The sequence below is a fragment of the Haliotis cracherodii genome, unplaced genomic scaffold, assembly GCF_022045235.1.
Source record: "Haliotis cracherodii isolate W230 unplaced genomic scaffold, xgHalCrac1.p SCAF_18, whole genome shotgun sequence".
In the NCBI taxonomy this organism is placed as follows: Eukaryota; Metazoa; Mollusca; class Gastropoda; order Lepetellida; family Haliotidae; genus Haliotis; species Haliotis cracherodii.
The window spans coordinates 16,116,343-16,135,473 of record NW_027266273.1 but is presented as its reverse complement, the minus strand read 5'-3'; the positions used below and the strand labels follow the sequence as shown (position 1 = coordinate 16,135,473).

The 19,131-nt window shown below is 39.9% G+C and overlaps 1 protein-coding gene across 5 annotated transcripts in view; it reads right to left on the bottom strand.

The window, feature by feature from the left end:
• The window catches only part of LOC139465311 (sex peptide receptor-related protein 2-like), a 197,466-nt gene that overhangs the window by 20,330 nt on the left and 158,005 nt on the right, over positions 1 to 19,131 (bottom strand). Inside the window, exon 1 of one of the 5 annotated variants that reach the window (XM_071247002.1) lies at positions 17,451 to 17,535. The exons of 3 other annotated variants lie outside the window; for them this stretch is intronic. The gene's annotated coding sequence lies outside the window, so the exon portion shown is untranslated. Of the gene's footprint in view, positions 1 to 9,807; positions 9,932 to 17,450; positions 17,536 to 19,131 lie in introns of those variants that run through there. One more of the 5 variants, XM_071247003.1, reaches the window with a different exon arrangement.

Sequence of the window (19,131 nt, the reverse complement as noted above, 5' to 3'; positions counted from 1 at the left end):
AGGCTCAGGTCAGTTTGTCAAAAACTGAAGCAATGTCATATGACATTTACTGAGAAAACAATACGTGAAATGCTGGACCACCTCATTGATAACGTCTGTGTAAACCTTTTGGGGGTAAGACATTTCGGCAAAAAAAAGGCATTCCCATGGGCACCAATTGTGCTCCCCTTCTTGCTGATCTGTTTTTTATATGAATCGGAATTTCTGCTTAGATTGGCAAAGTCAAAACAAGGTAATTTGGCCAAGGAGCTTAAGCAAGGCTTCGGGTATATCGGTGATCCGATATCGTTAAATACTGATCACATAACCACTTTCCTTCAACTGATTAACCCACCTGAACCAGAAAAAGAAGACCAGTGACCCACATCTGTTTCATATTAAGATCTATGTATAAAGATTCAGAGTGACAAAATGCTCTCCACAAAGCTGTATGACAAGAGAGATGACTTGAACTTTCCAATAGTCATCTTTCCCTTTATGTCGAGCAATATTCATGCTGCTCCAGCCCTTTTGAGATACATTCGAGCATGCCCTTTCTGCCAATATTTTAAAGAGCATCATACGACTCATGCTCAGAAGCTGTTTAATCGAGGTTACAACATGCAAGGCCTCAGTAAAACTTTCAAAACGTTTTATGGTAGACATATGGAGGACATTTACAAATATGGCTCATCAGTGACAAGAGTGACGTTCAATTTCCTATTTTGACTTGTAATATATGTTCCCGTGTTTTTCATGTGAACAATTGACTTACCTTTGCATGTGTTTGTGACGGTGCCACCGATGGGGCAGGATACGCTCACCTTTTCGCGAACACCTGGTATCATCACTATTTGATAGTGTTTCACAAACACACGCTCATGATATAGTCTTATATAGGGTTTTGTCGCTTTTATTTCGTAATAAGTTTATTTTCAGGGTTGGACAATACATTTTCGGTAAGTGGCATTCTCAAAGGTCACCGTAAACGTTACAGATCAAGACAAAATGATTATCATCTTCCGTACGACGTTTACACACAGGACATGTGCGCAGTGATAACTCTATTCCTAACTATCCAACCTCATGAACCTTCAGTTTTAACAATCCGGATTGAAGTTAAATAATCATATAGGCCTTCTGTCGTGAGCACGCCTTTCGCTTAGAGATCAGGGCCGCATGCAGAATAAAACTAACTCCGACGCTTATCAAGGGGGCCACCTGGGAAATACTTGTCTGTCTTTAAGTCCTGGAGCAGTGATTCCCAAACAGAAAATGTCTTATGCATATGAAATACTATCCAGTGCATCCAACAAATTTTGTGCACAGGATTATTATTCAGTGGACACTATATTATATTGTGCCCTCGCGATAAATAGTTTTCGTATTCGTGTCCCCAAAGGTGCTCAGTTATATTGAATGCATGTAACCTCTTAAGATAGATTTCTGTTTTTTGACTGACACGTATCGACCCTGTGTTTTTTTAAGAACATGAAGAAACGACAGTGCGTCCTCTTATATCATGTGTATATTTTCATTATATATATTCGATTTTAAGCTATAGCCAGATACGTACATAGCATGATAAATCATAGGCATAGAATGCAAGTACACACTGAGGCGATGAACAATATGATATAAAAATAAGCCTTCATGCATGGTGATGTTCATTCTTGTATCAAAACAAAAACAGATATATGGCAAATAAATATTGAAACAGAAATACTCAAAATATTCAAACGCAATAATAAAGCACTGTACATGTGATTTCAAATACCTCACCAAATGTTCGTGAAACATGGTATAACACTATATGTTTTTCATAACAAGTAAATATCATATTACAATGGCATATTTCACCCTTTCAAAGTGTGGATCAACGAAACATAATTATGTCCATTAACTAGTCTCAATATGGCATTTACTCGTATTATATGTGTATCCATTCTCTGTCAACTAACGTTCGTTTCAAGGCGTCGACATCCGTAATCTGTTCGTGGTTGTTGTAAATAACAGGGAGTTTGTGTGATCACTCACGATTTCGCCGAAATTAACATTTTGAATAAAATTGTAAAAAAATAAAAATTACAAGCATAGGTCCAAATACACGATGAACACATGTTATAACCAGTGTGTGTAATAACGTCACATTGTTCGCGCCCCTTTGATTGTTGAATGCGGGGTGATGAAATCCAAAACATATACAGTAAACTACGGTTATAACGAACACGCTTATAACGAACTGACGGATATAACGAACTAACTTTTTAGTCCCGACAATTTGCTGTAGTTATGCTGTATATATGCCTATAACGAACTACGGTTCTAACGAACTAAAAACAGAAGTCCCTTTGAGTTCGTTATAACCGTAGTTTACTGTATTGTCAAGCGTGGTCGCTGTCCGGCAAGTGGGACACACTAGTGTGTATTTTTCACTGTGGGTAGCTGATATTCACTGTCAGGATCCGGAAACCAGATAAATGCAGAATTAAATGATGTATATATCTCGTTTCACGTCAATATCGCGATCGGTAGGCGAGACCTCCAGATATCCGGGGTCCGGATAAGCGGGTTTCCACTGTACGTTATTGGAGCAACAACATGTATATAAGAATATCTAACCCACTATGAATGAAATTATGAAAATAATGTGCCTAATTTGAGAAAAAATAATGTTTTATGTAATCAACAAAAACATCAGGGATCATGAACTTCTGTTTTGATATTCATGATAGTGAGGACTGAAAACACAATATAAAATAAATCCCTTAAGTATTCATGAACCCTCGCCTTTTTCAGTGTAGGTTTGGTGTTTTATTCCCGGCACACTGATCAATATGTTGATTGAGTGGGATACACCGGCAAGAGGGGCCCCGGGTCCCTTATTTGTTGTCGGTGGACCCTCACTCTCGCTCTTAGGTTGTTCCCTGTCTGTCCAATCTATTCGGCCTTGCATCGAGCACATTCTATGACATAAATCACAATTCAAAAAACAACATTGTAAAACATAAGGGCAAGTACCACAATTTGGTCTGTTACACTTTTGTACTGTTTTACATTCTTGTTTTCCATTTGCGAAAGAAGCCTTAGTAAGAATCTGTTTCAGATTTTGGCTCTGTCTTTGCAACACTTCTAAATGATTCCGGGTTTGGGAGATTAAAGGTTGTAACAAAAGGGAGAGCACTCTCGTTAGGTTTATCTTTAGGTTTTAAAAGATCACAACAATTTTGTGATTTAGCCTTGTTTATTGCGTGTTCCACTTTTTTCTAGGGTAGTTTCTTTCTAATAGTGACTCCCTCAGTTCATCGAGTCTATACTGTGCACGATCCGAATAAGAGACTATCGCGCAGATTCTACGTGCTAATGAGTAAGGGACACTGTTTTTAGTCTGACGGGGGTGACAGGAATTGTAATTGAGGTATTTCTTGGAATCGGTTGTTATTTCAATGTTATTGTTTAAAATTGAAACCATTTCATCCAGAAACAATAGATTGTTATCGCTCAACTCTACAGTAAAGATTAAACTAGGATGGAGTGTCTGTAAAGTATATATCAAACACTGTGGGTTGTCTTTATTCCGATTCCACAGAACAAAACAATCACCTCAAAATCTTTTCCATTTATCTTGAAATCCCTGTCCAAATTCAAGCCGAATTTTCATCAATTTTTTAGTATAGATTTTCCTCCAATTAACCAAATACAAGGGTTGCATAAGTAGGAGCCATTGTTGTCCCCATTGCTGTGCTTTTAACTTGTTTGTTATTAGAACCAGCAAAATTAAAAGTATTATTGTTTAGAATAAATTCAATACTATCGATAATGAATTCCGAGGTAATGTCTTCTCGGATTTCCGAACGGTGTTTATTTATCCAGTATTCAACTATTTCAACATGACTTTGTATATTCTCTTGTATTGTATTATATTTTATTCATTTAATTGCATACTCAACAAAATACCTGCGTTCACCCAAATTCACAACTTGAGTTTTTTTTATACAGAGCATTTACGATTGCCTGTGCCTTGCTCCACATCACTGTACGGATAGCCGCACTTTGTTGAGGAAGAGCTGTCATTATATGTAACCTAACCTGCCAAACCTACTTAATAAACCTCTAATCCAAGGTTATTTATAAAGAATGCTATTTTTTCCTAATCGTATAGACCGCCTCCGTGGTCTAGTGGTAGAGCGTCCGCCCGAGAGCGGAAGGTCCTGGGTTCGATTCCCGACCGCGTCATACCAAAAGACGTTAAAAGATGGTACTTGTTGTTACCCTGTCTGGCGCTCGGCATGAAGGGGCTAAAACAAGGACTGGTCGGCTCGGAGTCAGTATACTGTGTCTGAGTGGGGTATTCATGTTAAACTGCGGCATGGTATCTCAGTGTGCTAGCACTATAAATCGGCATCAGTCCGGACTAGTACAAGCAGCCACACAAACACACACACGTGCATGCACGTCGCTATATAAGTGCAATAATCTTGGACGCGACGTTAAACCCCATTTCACCTCACCTCACCTAATTGAATAGGTAGTAATCTCTACGTCGATAGACCGGACTCCAGAGGGTGCTCCCGAAGACACACACAGTTCATGCCTCATATCCTTCTGTTGAGAATCCGAAAGGCTCAACGATTTCCAATGTAATCATAATGAAATTAATCGGTGTGGTTTATCAGCCTTATTCCAATTAACCCACTGCTGAGAAATCGTATCTAAGTAGGAACACGCATTTAGTTAGTAGCATTAGAGGCGTGATCTAGAACGAAGTGTTCCATCTATACGATGATAATGCCCAAAGGTGACTAAGTGCAATGGTATCAATGTCAACAGGAATGAACATTTGTACCAATACACACAAATCAAATATGCACATTAACTGTTCCTGTCTGTCTGTCCCCCTCTTCTGTTTATGAGTGTACTCGAGTTCGCGGTTTTAAAACAATTAGAAAGCAATCATTAGTCCTCTCTCGTTATCTACACGCACATACAGAATGGTGAACACTAAAAGCAGTTCCTCTGTAAATGTCGAAGACTTGCCATTTCAGATAAAAGCATCTGTCACCTCACAATGGTATCAAATAATAGAATAAATCCATAATATAAATAAAAGCGACAAACCCATTTCCATAATCATAAGAAATATCTGCTAAAAGCATAATCCACTGTGGATCATATATCTCGCAGCCGTGAAGGCTTATGTATTTCATGAATGCCATCGCATTTAAAATACATAGATTGATGCTCATGATATCTGGTCCGCATTTAATTAGTTTCAGGACAGTCGCTATGTATCGGCGTTAAATGAAAAACAACAATGCGTTTGTTCGGAACAGATGTTAGTGCCTTCAAAAAGCAAGTGATAGATAGAGGTACTAGCATGTTACTGAAACGTCTTTTAGCAAGATGTTGAAATCAAACTCTGTCTTCATTCAACTCATGTTCCTCTGTGTTTTTTCGCATTAACGGTCCTAAGGGATATCCATACTTTACTCTGTCACATGAAAGTGTCTAGTCCTCCCTAGCCCTTTCACTACTTGAGTGAGTGAGTGAGTGTGATTTTACGCCGCTTTTAGCAATATTCCAGCAATATCACGGCGTGGGACACCAGAAATGAGCTTTACACATTGTACCCATGTCGGAATTCGAACCCGGGTGTTCGGCGTGACGAGCGAACGCTTTAACCACTAGGCTACCCGACCGCCCCTCACTACTTGAAGAAAGAGAATCAAACAATGGCTTTAACTTATCAACATGCTAGGTAAAGTCCATCACTTCAGTGAGTGAGTATGGTTTTACGCCGCTTTTAGCAATATTCCAGCAATATCACGGCGGGGGACAGCAAAAATGGGCTTTACACATTGTACCCATATCGGGAATCGAACCCGAGTCTTCGTCGTCACGAGCGGACGCTTTAACCGCCAGGCTACCCGACCGCAAACGGCCCTGGTGTAACATTGCGATGCCTTCTCCTCCCCATCAACTCAACACAAATTACAAAACATCACCGGATCATACGGATACATGTATGCGATATATTTCTTGTGCTGTTATATTCCACACAGTGTTGCAACCAGAAGGTAACAGCATATTTTCCTAAACACAATGGAATGAACAGGGTTACCCAACACCCAGTCTCTTTGTCCCTCAGCAAAGTATACAATTTGTGCTGTTGACATCGTTGAAGTTTTGCACCGTCGAAAATTACGATGGTTATCAATGGGATGCTTACAAATACATGTATGTCTATGAACCATTTTATATGTCTGTCAAACCAAATCTTGAGGCACAAATAGAATGTTTCTTCAAATCAACAATGCGTGAAATATATATCCGGGTTCGTACATTGCGTAGAAACATGTTGCATGCTGAATTTGTCAAATATGTGTATGTTTTTTAACATCAGTTGTTTTTAACGTGTATATGATATACATGTTTGCAACTCTTTCAACTCTTGCAAACAATACAGTGAATACAGAATGTCATATGATTTACATACAATTCCAATCTGCTTCATTTATTTCACATTATCATATGTTCAGCATAGCATTTCACACATGCATTTAGCATCAACATGTTACAGCCACATGTTCAGTATCGCTGTCAACAAATCTAATATAACATGGTATATTTTGTGCAGCATTTGAGTAGCGAACTAGCTCTAATCAGTCAGTTGGCAAACCCTAATCACTTTCTCAGTTTCTCACCAGATGTGTAATACTTTAGAGCAGCAATATTTTGAACACTTTATCAAACCTATTAAGTTCGCTCAATGTCCTACATTTGTACCCACATCCTCATCCACATCAACTTCCACACCAGCACTCACACAACTACAACCACCCACACCAGCCCACACCCTTATCCACATCCACACCCAAACCAGCACTCACACAACTACAACCACTCACACCCACATCCTCATCCACATCCACACCCACACCAGCACTCACACAACTACAACCACTCACATCCACAACCTTATCCACATCCACACCCAAACCAGCACTCACACAACTACAACCACTCACACCCACATCCTCATCCACATCAACTTCCACACCAGCACTCACACAACTACAACCACTCACACCCACAACCTTATCCACTTCCACACCCAAACCAGCACTCACACAACTACAACCACTCACACCCACAACCTTATCCACACCAACTTCCACACCAGCACTCACACAACTACAACCACTCACACCCACAACCTTATCCACATCCACACCCAAACCAGCACTCACACAACTACAACCACTCACACCCACATCCTCATCCACATCAACTTCCACACCAGCACTCACACAACTACAACCACTCACACCCACAACCTTATCCACATCAACTTCCACACCAGCACTCACACAACTACAACCACTCACACCCACAACCTTATCCACTTCCACACCCAAACCAGCACTCACACAACTACAACCACTCACACCCACAACCTTATCCACACCAACTTCCACACCAGCACTCACACAACTACAACCACTCACACCCACAACCTTATCCACACCCACACCAGCACTCACACAACTACAACCACTCACATCCACAACCTTATCCACATCCACACCCAAACCAGCACTCACACAACTACAACCACCCACACCAGCCCACACCCTTATCCACTTCCACATCATATAAAATGGTTCATAGACATACAACCACCCACATCATCATCCACACCAGTACTCACACAACTACAACCACCTACTTCAAAACCAACACACAACCCCTCATCCACATCATTATCCACACCCACACCAGCACTCACACAACTACAACACACACATCCTTATCCACTTCGTCACCAATATCCACACACACACAACTACACCCACTCAAACCCATTTCCATAATCATAAGAAATATCTGCTAAAAGCATAATCCACTATGGATCATATATCTCGCAGCCGTGAAGGCTTATGTATTTCATGAATGCCATCGTATTTAAAATACATAGATTGATGCTCATGATATCTGGTCCGCATTTAATTAGTTTCAGGACAGTCGCTATGTATCGGCGTTAAATGAAAAACAACAATGCGTTTGTTCGGAACAGATGTTAGTGCCTTCAAAAAGCAAGTGATAGATAGAGTTACTAGCATGTTACTGAAACGTCTTTTAGTAAGATGTTGAAATCAAACTCTGTCTTCATTCAACTCATGTTCCTCTGTGTTTTTTCGCATTAACGGTCCTAAGGGATATCCATACTTTACTCTGTCACATGAAAGTGTCTAGTCCTCCCTAGCCCTTTCACTACTTGAGTGAGTGAGTGAGTGTGATTTTACGCCGCTTTTAGCAATATTCCAGCAATATCACGGCGTGGGACACCAGAAATGAGCTTTACACATTGTACCCATGTCGGGAATCGAACCCGGGTGTTCGGCGTGACGAGCGAACGCTTTAACCACTAGGCTACCCAACCGCCCCTCACTACTTGAAGAAAGAGAATCAAACAATGGCTTTAACTTATCAACATGCTAGGTCAAGTCCATCACTTCAGTGAGTGAGTATGGTTTTACGCCGCTTTTAGCAATATTCCAGCAATATCACGGCGGGGGACAGCAAAAATGGGCTTTACACATTGTACCCATATCGGGAATCGAACCCGGGTCTTCGTCGTCACGAGCGGACGCTTTAACCGCCAGGCTACCCGACCGCAAACGGCCCTGGTGTAACATTGCGATGCCTTCTCCTCCCCATCAACTCAACACAAATTACAAAACAGTATATAAAATGGTTCATAGACATACAACCATCCACATCATCATCCACACCAGTACTCACACAACTACAACCACCTACTTCAAAACCAACACACAACCCCTCATCCACATCATTATCCACACCCACACCAGCACTCACACAACTACAACACACACATCCTTATCCACATCGTCACCAATATCCACACACACACAACTACACCCACTCAAACCCACACCTTCACCCACACCCACACATCACTCAGCCAATCACGACCATGCACACCCACACCCACATGCACATCCACATCCACTCCTAGATCCACATCCTCCTCCACATCAACTACAGCACTCACACAACTACAACCACCCGGCCACACCTACATCCACACCACATCCACACACACTTATACCTTTCCCACATCCTTATCTAATTGCATATCTATCCACATATATATATATATATATATATATATATATATATATATATATATATATATATATATATATATATATATATATATATACACACGCATATCCATTATTCACTTGTTTAACATTTGGAGTCTCCCTTGAACGCCTCTATCACTGTTTTCGCACAAGAACGCAATTGTACAACACATGTTGGTTACATTCAAAGAAACATCTTGAGAAAAGCCTTTGAGAAGAAAGGCGCGGTACATATACACGTGTGTGTGTTGCATACAATTCCACGATCGTCAACACACTTATTTTAAGTGGCAATAGACAATACATTATTACTACTGTTGCGTTATCAGTTGCCTCACAGTTTTGTGATTTTCAAATTCACCTTTCACTTACTTAAAACCTCGAGGAGCATTTCAGTACATTTCTCCGTAGATCATATTAACAGAAACTCCACTCCAGTCACGCAAGTATGTGTCCACGTAGAACTAATGTTAATCTTTTTGTCTAAAATTATAGCCGCGATTTAAAAAAAAACTAAAACAATTCCAGTAAACCCTAAGTATGGACATCTATCTTTACCTTCAATTAAGCATTCATGTAATGTGACATAAAAAAAGCATTAATGAATATGAAAGAGGTAAGACCATCATAGTTCATCCTAATCCGTCATACTTACGGAAATCCTTAGCCTGTGAAGACTTTCTCCTGACCATGATTAATTCCTACGATGCCTCTGGAACGGTTTTAATCTATACATCTCGCAGTGAACGCAGCCATGAAATAACAAATGTGACACCGCATCAGTGTGATCCGGGGCAGGACAAGAGTTATTCCCCTCCTTGTCTCCTTTCATATGTGTGTAATTGCCAGCTGAAAGCTATCACCAGTTCTCCACTGCGATATGGCTCCAAGACTATTGAACAACTGTCGCCATCCAAAATTTAAGTTTCGAGGTTATGCCACGCTAATGGGTGGAATAAATGTGTGAATAGTTATACAAATATATATTAGCACCTGCATCCTTATTGCAATTCGAAACATGAAACGGGAACATTGTACATGGAATCAATGATAACCCAGTTGTAAAGTTAGTGGCGCGATCAATTCCCGGACGTGGCCGATGTAATGAATAGCGATTCTCATACCTTTCCATATGACATCTGCGTAATGACGCATCTGATATAGTAAATTCATATCATCTGTGTGTCATCACGTTCTCAAGTTATGGAAATATTTAATCATACTGATTCCCCCTGAAACGACACGGTAATATGATAAGTATCCTTTTTTTACTCGCAGGATCTGCATAATTTGAGAAATAAGCAAACGTTTAGACAATGTCATCATTATGAACGTTTTCTCGACGGATCACATTAATGAAACATGTCAACACTTGATGTTCTTGTTCACTTATAAGAACACTAAATATATAGGTAAGGCCTAATTATGTCAAAAAGGATGATTTTGCATATTTTGAGGAAGCCTTTTTCTGATATTTGAAAATTAGAAAGTCTTTAACCCAAGCTGATTTTCAAATAGGTACATGCTTATGGTAAAAAGTCAATCTTGGGTCAGCGACTTGCTCATAGACTGTTTCTTGGAAGTTCGAACATTTAGTTTTTTTCACTCATTTTACGCACATTTATGTATTTGATCAAGGCTTGTTGTCAGCCATTTGAACATGTCCGATAACTTACATGACAATGTTTGAAAATTATCCGTAACATTTTGGGTTTCCAGTTGGCCGAAAGGAGCCCTGACCTCGTCCTTTGCATGTGGTTATGACGTGTGCCACCGGTGGGACAGAATACACACACGTTTTCGCGAACACCTTGTACCATCGCTATTTTGATATTGATTCATTAATACATGCGTATGGTTTATTCGAAACCGTACATGGACTCTACTTTCAGCAGAGATTTCGTATGATTATGGAAATGGTTCTGTCACTTTCATTTTATGACGTGTTCATTGGAACTGTTCGTAACATGTTTCCTTGAAACATCGTACTGATTTACACTAGGTCATTGTTCTTGGTGTTTTACAGGATATTTTTGTAAGCTCGCCTGTATCTTCGTCTCACATGATTAAAAGAAATGTCTCTTATTCTGAACAGTTTCACCTTGCCAAAGTGTTAATCTATTCTGCAAACTGATACCACACATCGAATAAAACAAATGCGGAAACAGACTCAATCCATTTTATTTCCCCGTGGCCATCCATAAATTCTATTTATTCTATTTATGTATTTGTGTTCTTGTTGAGGTTAGTAAATTTCTTCATTATTCATGTGATCGTTCATAGATCTTTATGTAAAAACACCGAAGGCACAGACGCTGTGGTTGCAGTTTTAATGTCAAAGAATGCCCCTTTCAGCCGAGTTCAACATTGTATGTATACTCTCAACAATCTGTTATGAAGACCGTTCTCAATCTGACAGTTAATGGTCTGATGCCTTTCATATGAGAACTGAACCTTATCCTACATGTACATATGGATGATGTTATTTGCCAATCGGTCAGACGTTCATATTTTGTACATCGAATGTGAGAATATGCCGCAGTCACATGTGGTTGAAAAACGTCGTTAAATTGGATTAGAAAGCCTGAAATCTCTGACTACTTTTGTAACTAAGTAGTAAGCATAATTTCTTTTTTTCATTTTCGTGGCATTCATCGAGGCTCAGAATTATTTTAGAAAGATCACCGCGTATCAGTTATTCTCTTGATTATTTTTAAAAGTATCATTTCGTGTTTATCCTTAATTTGAAAAGCGCGTGATTCGGAATAAATTGAGGTGAGGTGAAATGAGGTTTAACGTCGCGTCCAAGATATTTGCACTTATATAGCGACGTGCATGTACGTGTATGTGTGTGAGGCTGCTTGTACTAGTCTGGAATGATGCCGATTTCTAGTGCTAGCCCACTGAGATAACATGCCGCAGTTTCACATGTATACCCCACTCCATTCATAGAATTCTAACCACTATTTTGCCATTTACGCACGATGGAATCTGTTTCAAAAGATAATCGAAATAATTTTCATGCCCTGACTTTAAATTTATACATATAAATGTAGAGGCACAATAATGATCTAAATTAGGTGCAAAGCATCAAACGGTGCATAAAACATAATAACGGTATTTTATCTCCAAAGGCTCATACGGTGCATGAAGAGTTATCAAGATTTTTTTATGTCCAAAGTTTCATGCGTTGTGTGAAGAGGTATTACGGTACTGTTATTTGATGACCTAAGGCTCATACGGTGCGTATAGAGTTATTAAGGTATTCCATGTCCAAAGGTGCACACGTAAAGAGTTATTAAGGTACAAAGAATTTGATGTCCAAAGGCTCATACGGTTGGTAAAGAGTGATTACTACATTTCATGTCCAAAGGCACATTCGGTGCGAAAAAAGTGATAAAGGTATTTGATGTCCAAAGTCTCGTACGGTTTGCAAAGAGTAATTGCGGTAGTTGATGTCCAAACATCTAATAAGGTAGTAAGTTACGTCTCTTACGTGCGTAAAAGTCATTCTCGAACATTACATGTCATCTACTTAAAATAATTGAATTAACTAATATTGCCATTTCCGGGCACCTTCAAACAGTCATTAATACAACGTAGTAACTTGGGTCAGATGTGCTGAGATGTCATCGTTTCAAAACACTTGTAAATTCCGATTGCCGACTGATGTTCTGACAACATTATAAGTCTCTATTATCAGTATGATCAGTAAATCCAATTTGCGGATAGGATCGATTTAACGATATTACACAGCTGCAATGTTATCACATATTAAAGAGAAACTGTTCTGCGTTTTTTCGTCCATCTTATCTCGTATATATTGGAGGTTTATTTGGCCACTTCCGTTTGTGTCTGTTGTACTACCCACTTAAATGATCAAACGTGTTTTTTAACCTATCCACGTAACTTGAAACCAGATCGACTGATGAAGAAAGTGGCGGTTGAAAGACAAACAAGAGTTAGGATGTACGTTTCTTGAGATAAATGTGAAGACAATTTAGAAATTTCTAGCCAAAGGCCTGAAACATTTTTATACTTTTTTAACCCAAGGAATAGGTTGAATATTAAAAAAACGTTGCTCTTGGAGAATCCATTTCTCGTCCTGATTGATTAGACAAAGTTGATATGTCTCGACTAAATCTCAACAGGAAATACGAACTCGAAACAAGTTTACTGCATTCGCTCTCTTTATGTCAGATGATAGAAGAGTTGGATTCGACTTCACGGTGGCGAAAGCAGTGTGTTAAAGCCTGTCTACGGCTAGGCTTCTACGGCTCTTACACAACTCTTCTAATTGACTATATCAAAAGTTTAATTAAATAAAAGGCACAAAACCCTTTTAACAAGCAAACTGCTTTTCTGCTGAAAGCACAGTCTCTGTTATGATTCCGACTACATTATGAGCATGTATTTAAGAATGATTCTAAAAAAGTGATGCCACGCGGTGTTCGCCATAAGGTGAGCGTATCCTGCACCAGTTATTAATACATGCAAAGGCAAGTCAATTGTTTGCCTGAAAACAGGACAGGATGCGCTCAATTAAGCTAACATCTTTTTTATTAGTTTGGTGTTTAAGGCCGCACTCAGCAATATTCCAGCTATTTGACGAAGGTCTGTAAATAATCGAGTCTGGACCAGACAATCCAGTGTTCGACATCATGAGCATCGATCCACGCAATTGGGATACGATGACATGCATCAACAAAGTAAGCGAGCCTGATCACCCGATCCCGTTAGTCCCCTCTTACGACGGATGGTGAGACATATTCTTTCCCGGATCTTCACGGGTCTTCGCAAACACCTGGTATCTTCACAATTTGATAGTGATTCATAAACACATGCTCATCATACAGACGGAATTGTACAATCGACTTGGGTTTTTTTTAGGGATTTCAACGGTTTATAGGTTTTGTCGCTTTTATTTATGATTTTTTCTCAAATAATGATGATACCAGGTGAAAATGATGACACCAGCTGTTGCAAATGCAAGTCAGTTGTTCATCCGGAAAAAAACACGGGAACATATGGTTCTATTCAAATTTTGAATTGCATCCGGCATCATTTTATGCCACTGATACGTAAAATGTCATTGTATGTCAACTTAATGTGGAGGCGTAGGTCTGTAGGTTGTAAATTATACTTTGGTGAAACCAAGCAGAACCCATCAGATAACAACACGGTTAAGGGACGCAACTCTGGACATTTTCCTGACAACCGAGATAACAAATGAAAACAATAATGTGCAGAAAGCATATCCTGAACCATTACAAGGACAACGCACCCGTGGTTTTCACATCATGTTCCGAAAATAGATTCTGCAGGTGTTACATACATGTAGGTGCATTTCAATGTATTATGGGCCAGTGGCAGTCTACTTTAAGCGTTAATAAATTTAGGATATTCTTTAAACTTCATGCTATTTGTCTGGTCCTTCAATTCTTGGCACCAGTGTTGAGCCTGCATCATCGGTGGAGTGTGAGCGAGTACGGTTTTACGCTGCATTTAGCTGTATTCCATCCAGTACACGCGGGGAACACCAGCAATTTGCTTCACACATTGTACCCGTGTGGGGAATCGAACCCAGGTATTCGGCGTGACGAGCGAACTCTTTAACCACTAGGCTAGCCCACGGCCCTCGACGGTTGAGGGAGGTGTGACCGTGTGACGGTGACCAGTAGAGTCAACAGATGATGTGAAAGTTTCCCAGAAAGGTAACGTGGTTAGGTTTAAAATGAAAGCATCTGTTTTGGGTGCACGAATCCTCTGATTGTTGGGACGAGATCCAGATTCCGATGATCGTGGATGTCATCAAGGTGGTGAACTTCTAAGACATGCCTCACTTCGTCTTTCCTCCCGCACGAGGTGTTGATCCTTGATCCATGCACTTTTCACTAAAACTTTTACTTATCGTTTACAGCCTGCATCACTCTAGTCTTTCCTCCCTATTAAACTGCAATTCTGTTCGAGGTGCTTTAAACCTCACCCCCTCACTCTCTAAAAGCTACATGCTGTGGTATAAACATCTGAAATAGCCATTCAATAAAACCTTCATATTTCAGAAATGAACAGATTTGTTTCGAAGTCACGATTTGAAACTGACTCAAGGAAATCTAGTGGGCGATGCTCAAACAATTCTCAGCCGCGGTACAGTAGCTGCTATAACACGCCCACCCAAATGCACGGAGAAAGACGATAATCTACGACTTGCCGAAGGCAATTCTCGATGACGCTACAAAGTAATCAAACACAATGTATGTGTAAGCCTCGCCGAGATGTAATCTACACTCAATAAATGGCGAGTATTTTTACAACGCGTTGTTAAGTCAGCAGAATAATGGAGACACCAGGCATTATTATTACTACTCTGCACAAGCTGCTTCCGTCTCAGCAAACTTGTTTTATTTCATTTGGACATTGTGTTTAGATACATAAATATGTAAGTTCTAAATCGATCACATATGATGGGGATATTTGTATGTTTGACAAATCAACACACCCCAAGAAGGCCGCATTTTGATTGACACGATAATTGCATAACAAACAACAATTGTACATTGCAAAAACAAAATAGTTTTCGTCTTGCCCATTAGTAATTAAGTATTTATAGCACGCGTATAGGGAACATTATGAGCTCAATACCTCTCACGCATATCCTCTGTGTTATTTCTATACATACATCATCAATCTTCATTACAGATTTAACGTCCATCAAAGAGAACGTCCATTGCGACCAGTATACAGAACGCTTGGATATAGAAATGATTGTTTTCTTGCGCCAAGTAGTCAATGATTCAATAAATCATAGCTGGAGCACACGAAATGTGTATGAGTAATCAGACACTTTTAGTGCAATGATTTAAGTATTAATACATTGATCAATTCCAACTTCTCGTGGCGTATCTATAGGTAGTTGATTCATGGTTTGAACTATGGGTGGATATAGACGATTTGAGAGTAGACGATGCAATACATTGGAAACTGATCAAACCTGCCGAGCAAAAGAAAGTATAGCGTGAATATTGCTCGCCGAAACACTGCAAACTTAATGTCCAAAGTACACTTATGATACCCGCAGCAAATACATCACAAAAAAACATTTCTTGTTTGTTCATTTTATCCACCACCAAACATGAGTGTGTACATCCCTTTCCCGGCAGTTAAGTTGTGGTTTTGCATCTACTTATCTGACCTCTGTCTTGCAACAGTATCAGGTCCAGTAAATACAGCGAACACAACACCAACATATGTTTGTTACAAGATGCATTTAATTTGATATTAATGTATCAATCCATCCGTGACGTTGGGCGATGAGATAGACTTAAGGTTTGGTTCAGCGTTCGCGGGACCCGGATTCGATTCCCCACACGTGTGTAATGTTGGATGACGATTTCTAGTGTTCCCCGTCATATTGCCGGAATATTGTTAACTGTGGTGTAATGTCATGCTAGCTCATACACTCTTACGCTGTATGTAACATGATTGTCTATAAGCCGACGAAGCTCAGAAGGGAGTGTGACTTATCAGATTGAGCGCGATGTTGCCCCAATGACGTGACTCGTTACTCCTCAGTCATAAACTGACTAGGCTAGACACGATTATTTACAGGCCGACGTGATTTGGCTGGACTATTGCTCATGAATAACATTGACATTAGTTACTTTTGACCAGAATAATTGTGAATTGACCTGAGTATTTACTTCAACAGTGAAAGTATGTACCCATTCATACTTTAACAACTCGTTGCCTTTGAAGTCACATACGCTGCAGGGACGTCCTCTGCAGGCCACTACAACCTACATGTATGGCTACTTTTGGACGTTAATTTACTTGATGCATCGAAGACTACTGTCAACATTGTGCTCAGGGAAGTTTACAGGGACCACAAATAGGTCTGTGAAAATATACTAGCTTACATTCAGTAAAAGGAACAATAATATTGTGCGTTTTTTCACATTGTGTCATTTCATACTTTGACACTGACATAATGTTATGATTTCTTGCAGCACTTTCCATTTGATAAAGCAAAGAACACGTAAGCTAATTTCGAACCTGTTGATGCGTATCTTTAATGTCCCAAAATACTACGATCTAACAGTATTGATATATGATACCACAGGTACCACTACTGTTGGAAGACATGTCAGTAACGTAACGCTTTGAGTGAACACATGCCTGTTTGCAATCTGTGATCTGTAAATGTAATGTATTCCTCAACATATACCAATATATTGATTTAAATATAGACATACAAGTTATGAATGTTAAAGAAAACGCGAAGTGAATGAGTAGGCCTACCTGTCACAGTGCGTTACCCCTCCTCTGTGTTTGTTTGTTTGTTTTCTATATGCCTCGTTGAGTGATAACCATCCATAAATGGTCTCCACAGCGTAGGGACAATCAATGACACGACACGACAATTACATTTTCCGTCCGGCTTAATAGGTCATTATGCTCGAGGATATATTGATTGAAATGTATAGTGCCGACAGCCGTATTGGGACCCGTTTGTTCTGTCATTACATCAACAGGTATACATACAGGTGTGATTTTATGAAGGTGACAAGGCAGATGACACACGACCAGCTGTGGTATAAAGGTTTGGCGGTGGATAATAATCCCACCTATCCACAGTAAAAGCTTTCAGTAATGCCACACGTAGATTGATGACGTTCAACGATGGTGAGTGAGGTGGATTTGACAGCTCATATGGTTAGTCATATTCACTTTGTAAAGCATATACTCACAATATTCACAGTGTATACATTGAACAAGATGTATCACTCTCAGAAAGAAGTGGGGTCATGGTGATGAAGCACTTACTTTCCACATTTCGTGGGTGAGAACAGACCATCGTTTAAGGAGGTCTTTTGATATTGTTCAAAGAGACTAAAAGTTCTTCAACGTAGGAGACCCAATGACGTTAATATACTATTCGCGCAAATCACATGACACGACTCCTGCCACTGAAGTAGGTAATGTGGGCTATGGTTTGGTGCACTAATTCGGCTTTGGTGGAACAAAACGACAAAGATGAGCGTTAATAATTGTACCTCAATTCATGCATAAGAGACTTAACCAACCTTGGTTTCTTTTGCATTAATTTTCAAGAACGTTTGACTCAGTAGACTACCTAACAGTGACATAACGATCAATAACCATCAGATAGCCAATTCCCTTCCACTGATTTACTCACCTGAACTAGAAGTAAAGGAGACCAGAGAGACCGCCTCATCTGTTTCATATTTAGGGTGGCCCAGTCGTCTAAGGCGCCGCGATTCGCTGTGCACAGTTGCGTCCCTTGGGCACGCCAGAAACCTATGATTGTGGGTTCGAATCCCGGTTCGCCCCGATTATGTTTCTAGGTTTGTCAGCACCATACCCGTGCTCGTGGGTTTCACCGAAGTGGTAAGCGTATGAGACCTGCATCACTTCAGGCTTTCCTCCCACATGAAGATGACACGCCGCGATATAACTGGAATAGCGTTAAAAGCGGCGTTAAACCCAACTCACTCACTCACTCACTCACTCATATTTAGATCTATGCATAAAGATTCAGAGTGACAAAAACTATCCAATGGTTAACTTATCCTGTATGTCAAGCTATATTCCAGCAGTCTAGCCGTAGGCGTCTACATTTCACAACTTTTGATATCCAAATTTCACACACCAGTGACCAAAATGATACATTATTCCTTTTTTGAGTTGTACCACATATTCCCGTGTTTTATCAGGTGAACAGTTGACTTGCCGTTGTGTGTTTGTGACGTGTGATACGTGTTCATGTTATAGTCGGAATCGTTCTGTGGACTCTGCTTCAAGCACCGATTTCTTATTAACATAAAAACGTCGCTTTATTCACATGAAACGCTGTAAAAGTTTACAAATTTGCCTTTGAACTTTGACTCTCTTCGTAGACATAATCGTTTTTCGTATTTCGGTGGACATGCAATTTACGCATTTCAGAAAAAAACGGCCC